Source organism: Lampetra fluviatilis, chromosome 27 (genome assembly GCF_964198595.1).
Source record: "Lampetra fluviatilis chromosome 27, kcLamFluv1.1, whole genome shotgun sequence".
Lineage (NCBI taxonomy): Eukaryota > Metazoa > Chordata > Hyperoartia > Petromyzontiformes > Petromyzontidae > Lampetra > Lampetra fluviatilis.
The window spans coordinates 12071769-12081309 of NC_136301.1; positions in this window are offsets into that span (position 1 = coordinate 12071769).

Below are 9541 nucleotides of genomic sequence, written 5' to 3' on the forward strand. Positions count from 1 at the left end.
TGCCCATGGATCGTGATGATGAGAGCTTTGGCAGATATTGACTACAGCTCCCCCCGCCTAGTTGCCTTCCAGATGTTGTGGCTCCTTAACGAGTGTGAGATTTTAATGACATGCACAACGCTATATCCAACTTCACATTATTATGCATGCCGTTCTCCAATAACTGGAGGTTTTGCATAATGCTTGAGGCTGAGGGTTGTTTTATACATACTGCATGTTGACTGTGTGTTGTTTAAACAGACCAAGTGAGGAATATTTTATGAACACCTTCAGCAATGACCAACCCCAATGCTGGATGAACATCTCCCCAAACAGTGCCATACCTCGTGGTTCTGCAATGTGAGATGCATCTACCTCATGCACATAAGCTAATATCATCGATCCATCTCCCTCGATGGACGTCCTCTCAGGCGTATTCCCTCCTTTGGCTGACTCGTTATTCTCGACTGCAGGAAAACCTTCAGCGTCATGTCCTGCCCTAGCCCACTTCCTCTCCTTTAACGATGCGACGCATTTTAATGGTATGTGTCCCATGGTCCATGTGTTAATCTTTCTACTGTTTATTGTAATCGCTAATTGTACAACTCAAAGCTTCTCAACCTTAGTCCTACGTTCATTGGAGGTGTTCTCCTTTCACGTGAATCGCGGATGTAAGAAAACATTGGGGGGCGTGGCTGCGCACATTGCAAAGCTAAGCAGATGTGGATATTGGCCAGATCAGACTCGGAATGGGCGTGGCCTCACCGTAGAGAGGGCGCTGTAATACGATACAATCGTACACCCGACGAAATCACGATCAGAGATTTGCCCATATATGGAAGTAAGTGGGCGTGGTGTCTTTTTGCCCATGTATGGTCTTGTGAATCGTCGCTAATTTGATAGATTCCACTCTGTCGATCCGGTACCCAGCTCAAAGTCGATCGGGCAGCCATCTTGAAAAGAAATATGTTATCTTAAATTTAATTCCATGGTTCACAGATGCAAAATAACGGCATTGATGTCCGATCTTTATGTAACTTTTAAAATAGTTTGTTCATATAGTCGATACAAGTGCTCTTTTAAATTGCTGTTCAAAAATGTATTTTTTTTATACATAGAAATCATTGTTGTGCTAATTGTTTTATCACGGCCGCGATTCAACGTATTTTGGTTGTAATACGCGGTTTAAGGATACAAAACAACGGCATTGATATCCGAAGTGTAGGTACATTTTGATAGTAGTTTATTCATATAGTCGATTAGTGCTGTATTAAATCGCTGTGTAAAAATGCCATATTACTTAGAAATCAATGTTATGCTAATTAAAATGTTATCATAACCGCGATTCAGTGTATTCCTATGTCCTACTGCATCTTAAACTTGACTCTTGAGTGTCCAAACTTGTATGAAACTTTATTAAGTGAATCCATACAAGACCATTGTATCCCGATGTCATTCATATTTAATTCTGTCAGATGTGTTAAACTTCATTCAATGAGTACATACAAAAGCTTGTATCCTGATGTCCGATTTTATCATAGCGATTTAGTGTATTCTGATGTCCTTCATTTTTAACTTGACTCTGTGAGTGTCCGATGTTATATTTAACTTCATTCAGTGAGGACATGCAAGACCATTATATTCGGATGTCCTACTTCATCTTTAACTTGTTTCTGATTGTCAGATTTTGTATGAAACATCATTCAGTGAGTGCAAACAATGACACAAAAAGGGAGACGTGATCAGCACCTCAAATGGTGCCACACACCCCAGAGAAATAGAACCGCAAAGCCATATGCATAAGGTGTAAAGTCATAACTTCACGCCTATATTTCGATTTAAAGCTTTCGTGACTGCAGGGATTCATCTTCTTGGTTCTTTCGGTAAAGTCACGTAGAATGGAAATAATAAAATAATAAAAATAAAACAATAAAATAATTCTCACGACGTTTCGGCCACAACGCAAGCAGCCGTCATCAAGTGAAGAACAGGTCTGTCGAGAAGACAGAGTCTGAATGACACACCCCAGGCTTGGAGCATCTATTTAAGCTGGGATGCGTAGGAGGTGGGCGGGGGGTTTAAAGTTATTATGCCCGTGCATTATGCAGGATTAGCAGCATCAAAGGGAGGGGATAGTGGTAGCACTAATAAAGGGAAGTAATGTTAATAGTATGTAGCTGCAGTAACTAAACCACCACGTAAACAACTAAATATACTCTCCAATAAGCTGAGCTACTAACAGTAAGTAATACATTACAATTCTATGTCGCAAAAAATATAATATGCTTCCAGCTAAACTTTATTCTCTTACATCACACGGGTCTACCCCGTACTATATACTGCCATAGACAAACCCAACATTAAATTATATACTGTATTACTATACACCACCCTATACCCTCGACTATACATTGTAATATTACAATATGTATTATTCTACCCACCCTACCACACTGCTGTATATTCACTATACAATTACGATACTATATATTACTATATACATTGTATTAAACATTACAATTTTATACTATTTATTATTATACAATCCGCTATACACTATACCATTGACCGTCGCGTGAAAGATACTAAGAGGAAGCAACAAAATATGTCAATGGGAGAATGGTGGTGGGAGACTTGCAGCGGAGCAAAGAATCCATTCCCTGCGGAAAATACAAGATATATAGTCAATGCCAGTGAGTGGACTGCGGTCTGAAAGTCACTGTAAACGTGAACACAATCAGTTAAGATACGAAATGGTTTATTACGTCCTTCCAATGATTGCTGAGCCAGAATCCATCTTCTCGGTTGAAATTGTCTCTGTGTTTGTATATGTGGATCGCCTCATGAACGAATCTCTCATGGTAGCCAGATGGCTTGCAGAGAACCTCTGTCTTGGAGAAGTCAATATCATGTGAGCCCACTGAATTGTAACAGTGATCTGCCACGGCTGAGGTGTTTGTCCTACCGTGTTTCAAGTCTGCTTCATGTTCACGGATGCGGTCCGAGACATGTCGTTTGGTTTCTCCAATGTAACTGCTACCACAGAGGCAACTTAGTTTGTAGATGCCAGGGTACTGTATGTCTGGAACCACATCTTTTACAGACGGGACCAGATCACGGATTTTATGTACCGTGTTGAATCAGGCCTGGATCTTGTGTTTTATCAGGATTTTGGAAATCTTTTTTGTGACCCCAGCAATGTAGGGTAAGGTGATGGTTTTGAATGGCTCCTCAACAGGATCCTTCTTGATGGTTGGAGTGATGGCTTTGCGGATTGTGTATGCGGAGTAACCATTAACCTTAAGAGCTTGGCGTACGTGTTTCAGTTCACTGGCAATGTGTTCCTGGTCGGAGATGCATTGGGCTCTACGGTATAGAGTCTTGATGAGGGATTCTTCTGGGATGGATGGTGGTGGGAATCCGGTTTTAGGTAAGCATCCGTATGGGTGGCTTTCCTGTAGACAGAGTGGCTCATTGAACCATCAGGTCTCCTTTTAATTAGGACATCCAAAAAAGGCAGCTTGCCATCTTTTTCGACTTCCATGGTGAATCTGATGGCTGGGTGTATGGAATTGATGTGGTCGAGGAATTGGTCTAGAGCAGGCCGGCCAAGTGGCCAGATGACAAAAGTGTCATCTGCGTACCTCTTCCATAAGGTCGGGCGTAGAGTGGCAGTCTGGATGGCGTCAGTCTCAAATTTCTCCATGAAAACGTTGGCTACAACCGGAGATAGGGGGAGCCAATGGGGTGCCCTCAGTTTGTTTGTAGAAAGTTCCATTCTAGGTGAAGTATGTATTGGTTAAGCAGTGTCTCACCAGGGGGGGTACCCCAATATTCAGTCCTTGATGAACCAAGTCTTCAATGATTGCGATGGTGTCAGGTAATTCTGACAAGCAGAATTAGCTCAATTAAAAAGACGGGAGGATCTTGTCAATGATCTCAAGGCAGCTGGGACCATAGTCACCAAGAAAACAGTTGGTAACACACTACGCCGTGAAGGACTGAAATCCTGCAGCGCCCGCAAGGTCCCCCTGCTCAAAAAGCACATATACATTTTCTTGGTTCTTTCGGTAAAGTCACGTAGAAGGGAAGTAATAAAATAATAAAAATAAAACATAATTAGATAATTCTCACGACGTTTCGGCTACAACGCAAGCAGCCCTCTTCAGGTGAAGAATGAGACACTGCCAAGCTTGGAGCTTATATATAAGCTGGGTTGGAGGTGGAAGAAGAGCGCCTTGACAAAATAATTTGCATATCAAGAGGAATTTAGCATATTCATGGGAAATGCCAATGAACATCTGAATGATTCAGAGGACAAGTGGGTGAAAGTGTTGTGGTCAGATGAGATCAAAATGGAGCTCTTTGGCATCAACTCAACTCGCCATGTTTGGAGGAGGCGGAATGCTGCCTATGACACCAAGAACACCATCCCCACCGTCAAACATGGAGGTGGAAACATTATGCTTTGGGGGTGTTTTTCTGCTAAGGGGACAGGACAACTTCACCGCATCAAAGGGAAGATGGACGGGGCCATGTACTGTCAAATCTTGGGTGAGAACCTCCTTCCCTCAGCCAGGGCATTGAAAATGGGTCGTGGATGGGTATTCCAGCATGACAATGACCCAAAACACACGGCCAAGGAAACAAAGGAGTGGCTCAAGAAGAAGCACATTAAGGTTCTGGAGTGGCCTAGCCAGTCTCCAGACCTTAATCCCATAGAAAATCTGTGGAGGGAGCTGAAGGTTCGAGTTGCCAAACGTCAGCCTCAAAACCTTAATGACTTGGAGAAGATCTGCAAAGAGGAGTGGGACAAAATCCCTCCTGAGATGTGTGCAAACCTGGTGGCCAACTACAAGAAACGTCTGACCTCTGTGATTGCCATCAAGGGTTTTGCCATCAAGTTCTAAGCCATGTTATGCAGAGGGGTCAAATACTTATTTCCCTCATTAAAATGCAAATCAATTAATACCATTTTTTACATGCGCTTTTCTGGATTTATTTGCAGTTATTTTGTCTCTCACTGTTCAAATAAACCTACCATTAAAATTATAGACTGATCGTCTCTTTGTCAAGCGGGCAAACGTACAAAGTCAGCAGGGGATTAAATACTTTTTTCCCTCACTGTATTGGACAAGGGCCCTCCTGAGAAACTGCTCACAGACCAGGGTCGGAATTTTTCTGCAAAACTGTTGTGAGATGTCTGTGATGTCACCGTACCACCAGCAGTGTGATGGACAAGTTGAGAGGCTTTACCGCATGCTGTCCGCAATGTTGTGCTATGATTTGTAAATAATGATCACACGGACTCGGACTTGCACATCCCAGGGATCCTGGGGGCATATCGCAGAGCGCCATATGCATCGACTCGGCTCTCCCCCTTCTTTTTGAGACCCTGAGCCACTTATTGAGGACTAACTGGTGGCTCTCCCTGCTAAAGCTGTCTCGTGGCCAGCCTCCCTCAGGTTGCCACTAGAAAGGCTCTGTAAAGCTTGCGAAGTCGCGATAGTGGAGACGGGCGGATCACAAATAGCAAACTAACTTTTGCGGAAAAGAATGGAGGTGCCTGTACTCTTTGAGCAGGGCGATCGGGCCTGGTTACACTGTCCCCAGGTCTGGTTTGGCACATCAGACAAACTACACCATCCCTGGCAAGGCCCAGTGGACATTGTCAAAATCCTCCACCCTTAAAGTGTTCACATGCAAATGGGACACCGGCAATGGGTGGTTCATCCGAGTCACCTTAAACCATATAGAGAATCACCAATACAAGAGGTCATTCAGGCTCAATAAGGCCGGGTCCTGGGGGCATCGTGACGAATGCCAGGGAGGGGAGCATCCTCCTCGTGGAAATATTGCCCCCGCACTCTCTTCTCCTCTTCTCAGGAACGACCGGAATAAACATGGCCGTGATGAGAGGGCCGACGAAGTCATTGAGAGACGCACTGAGAAGGAGTGTCACTGGGTCGAATATGCTGCTCGACTACACATACATACTGACGGCTTGTTATAAATGTACGGCTAACAATGTTATGTATTGCTTGCCTAAGAATGTATACCTTTAATAGGGTAGTGTTGTATATGTCGGGTTATGAAATTTTGATAAATATAAGAAAAAAAAATAAAAAATAAAAATCGCATTACTCGCATAAATTATGTTAATGTATGTAATTATATGCATAAATTATGCTACTCACGGAGATAACCATATAAATGTATGCGGATGCTTGCGATTATGTTAATGTGTGCAGTTATGATAATTAGGCTTAGCTTCGTTATCCAGAGTTGTATCAATTGATTATCTTAGTGTGTTTGTTATGTTAGGTCTCCAAATTAATATCTCAACGCAGGATACAGTTCTTATAAATAAGACAGTTTTGCATGGACTTGGAAAAAAACACTCGAAATACTTCTGTGCTAAACAATTTTAATTCTAAACAAAAATATAACACTCTAATATGCAAAGGCGAAAGCATACGTCAATATATTCATGAGCAAGATTATGCAATTAACAAAAATGAATGACTAAAACTCTTCTTATTCATGTAACTCGACGGCAGCAACTGCTTTGCACAATCAATTGATATTGAACGCACCACCTTGAAATGGCAACCCTTTTCGAAACACAAAGATAACTTTTTGAAAGTCTTATTCGTGTGTGTGTTGCGTGTGCGTTGTATTGTTCTCTTGATAATCGTCGTCGTGGCATGCGGTGATTCCGTCGTCTGATAGCGCACAGTTCCTCCGCTGCTGGATGACGAGTCGGCACGACGCTCGGTGACGCCCGGGTGGTGCTGCTCGAAGTGTGTGTGTATTAAACACACGGCGCATTCGATGGCGCTCTCCTCTTCCTCACTGCATTGTCTGTCAGGCTCTTTCCACTGCTCCGTTCTCTCTCTCTCATCTTCTCCGTGCTCTCTCCTTGATCGGTGCCAGCTTCACACGGACACCCGCCCTTACTTCAGGGCTGCGTTGGCTCAGGCTCTGGACGACGCGGCTGTGCGCGCTCACCGGCTTGGAGCGCTCTGGCGATGAACGATGCTCTCCTTCGTTGCTGGGTTGACGTTGGGTTGACGTTGGGTGTCTTCGCTGGCTCGAGAATGATAGCTGGAATTTCGCAAGCTTCACTCGCACTTAACCACACCTCGCCACTTCGTTCTGCGAGAAGTGACACCGGCCATCGGTATCGGTGTTTGCTCCCTCACGACGGCACCGCCAGCCGAAGCACGACTGAAACCCAGCCTCGACCCAGGCTGAACTCAGACTTCTGCGACTCTAACGACCCCTTCTCCTCCCATCTCTCCTCGAGGCACGATGCGCCCCCACTCCCTTGCAAGCCTCCCTCACAACACTGCGTCGCAAGCCGAGAGCAAGACTGAGCACGACTCGAACCAGACTGCACTGCGTGATGTGCGTTTGTGTTTAAAACCCAAAAACGTGAAAAAAACAGACGCTAGGAATGTCAGGCACAGACCCCCCCCCCCTTCGCGACCCTTTGACCCCCTCCTTGCGCATCTCTTGTGAGAGAAAAACAAACCAAAAAAAACAGACACCCCTGAATGTCAGGTCATAAACCCTTTTCGCGACCCTCTAACTCCCTTGCTCCCCCTGCGTGGGTTATCCCGAGGCCAGACCCCGCCATACATATTTCATGGCACGCGTGTGTTTGTGCCAAACCGTTGGAAGACAAAGGTGGCGGGGAGGTCCTGACGTTTGTTGTCTATCTGTATACAGGGATTGCACTGTTTTACTCGAGTTATATTTTAATGTCCTGAGGTTAAGTGTAACTAAGTTTCCACTTAAGCTTTCTTGACTGCTGGAATTCGTATTCTTTAGTTTTTTGGTAAGGTCATGTAGATAGAAACATACAATACAAAATAATATATATGCGGTGAGTACGAGTAAAATAAGGGAATTACTAATAAAAAGCCCCAATTGTAGGCTGCAGTCTTATACCGTTGGTTGATTCTTTTTGTTGAGTTTCTACTTTTCCTTAAGGAAAACGTTAAAGAAAACGCGAGTTGCAACAGTTGTTTTTCTCTGCTCTGCACGTTATCCGTGCATCTCCAGACGTCTTGGGAAGGTTAGGCCATCGACCTTTCGTCCATCTGGATATCGCTAGATAGTCTCTGACCTCTCTGTGCTCCGAAGTCTTGCCGTTTAATGGCCTTCCACGTTTTTTTTTATCTGGTGTGGCATGTGAGGGTTAGCGGGTTGTTTTCATTATTTGATTAAAAAAAAATTTGGCCTAATTATTCTTAATATTAATTTTTGGAAAAAAGGGGCATAGATATAACAGTAGCCCACGTAAGAGTTTAGTTATGATATGGAATGGTCAAGTTGGGTTGTAACGCCTTCCCCCCCTTATTCAAGGGCCTATGTTACGCGTTAACCCAGAGGTTAAATGATATGTACTCCATGCCCACAGGGTTGAATCCCTTCTGCGATCCCATTGTTGCCCAGATAGCAGGGACAGCTGTTTTTTACAGGATGGGGGGGGGGGGGTTGATGTAGGGTACTGTACATGGCAAGGGTTATAGTGGGGTCATTGGAGATGGGTGGAATCCGGTGCAGGGTCCTCTACTAGGCAAGGTTCTAGAAGGGAAGCAGAAAACAGTAGAGTCTGCTGAAATAATCTACCAGGGGAAAGTGCTAGAAGTTTCCAGGGTGTGGCCGAGCAGGTATATTAAGGGGAGCGAGGCCCGCGATTGGGGCCCTGGCTCGGGGACTGAAGGACGACTGCAGGTGGACGACATTGGGGCCGACTGTTGGAGATCAACGTCAAGAAAGACTGTACGAAATATACATGGTGGAAACCACCAAGAAAGAATGTTCGAGATGAATCTTGTGGAAACCACCGGGGCTGCAGATAGTCATAGCCTTGTGAAACATGTTCGTCATACTCTGGCCTTGTAAATGCTTTATTTTAAAATAAATTGTCTAGAAAATGGAACCTACAATGGAGCTTTTTTATATCTTTATTTAATACCTTTATAGTCGGCGCAAACAAACCCTTCAAAGTCATCTAGTCAGTATGACCCGAGAGTGTATTGTGGGAAAAGCCTTGTCTAATGCTGCCTACCTACCCAGTTCACCAAGCGTCCACCCTCGTAGCTGCAGTCACTGGCATTGCACGGACGCTGTGAGTGACGAAGAAAGAAGAACTGACTGAAATGTCCACGGCGAAGACGTAGGAGGCAAGATGACCACCTCATTCCCCGGTCTCATCTTGTATTTCCAGCTTCAAAGGGCCTGGGTCACGTGATACTGTGTGGCCAATCATGCGCTACCTGTGGCCACATCCGGGCCTTTCCTCTCACATGGACCGCAGTTGTCTTTGATCTCCCCCGACCTATTGTCTGCTTTTCCTGCACTTTTTACTCTGGCCTGCCCTGACGCTGTACTCAGGGATGTATGACTTATCACAGCTGACCAGGTAATTTTTTGGCACCCATACACTATTAAGCCAATTCAGGGGTGGTGCGATTTAGACTGCCCTGTTGGGTTGAGGCAAATTCCTGGTGTTAGGAAACCGGTGGACATTCCTCGGAGGAATCCTCGG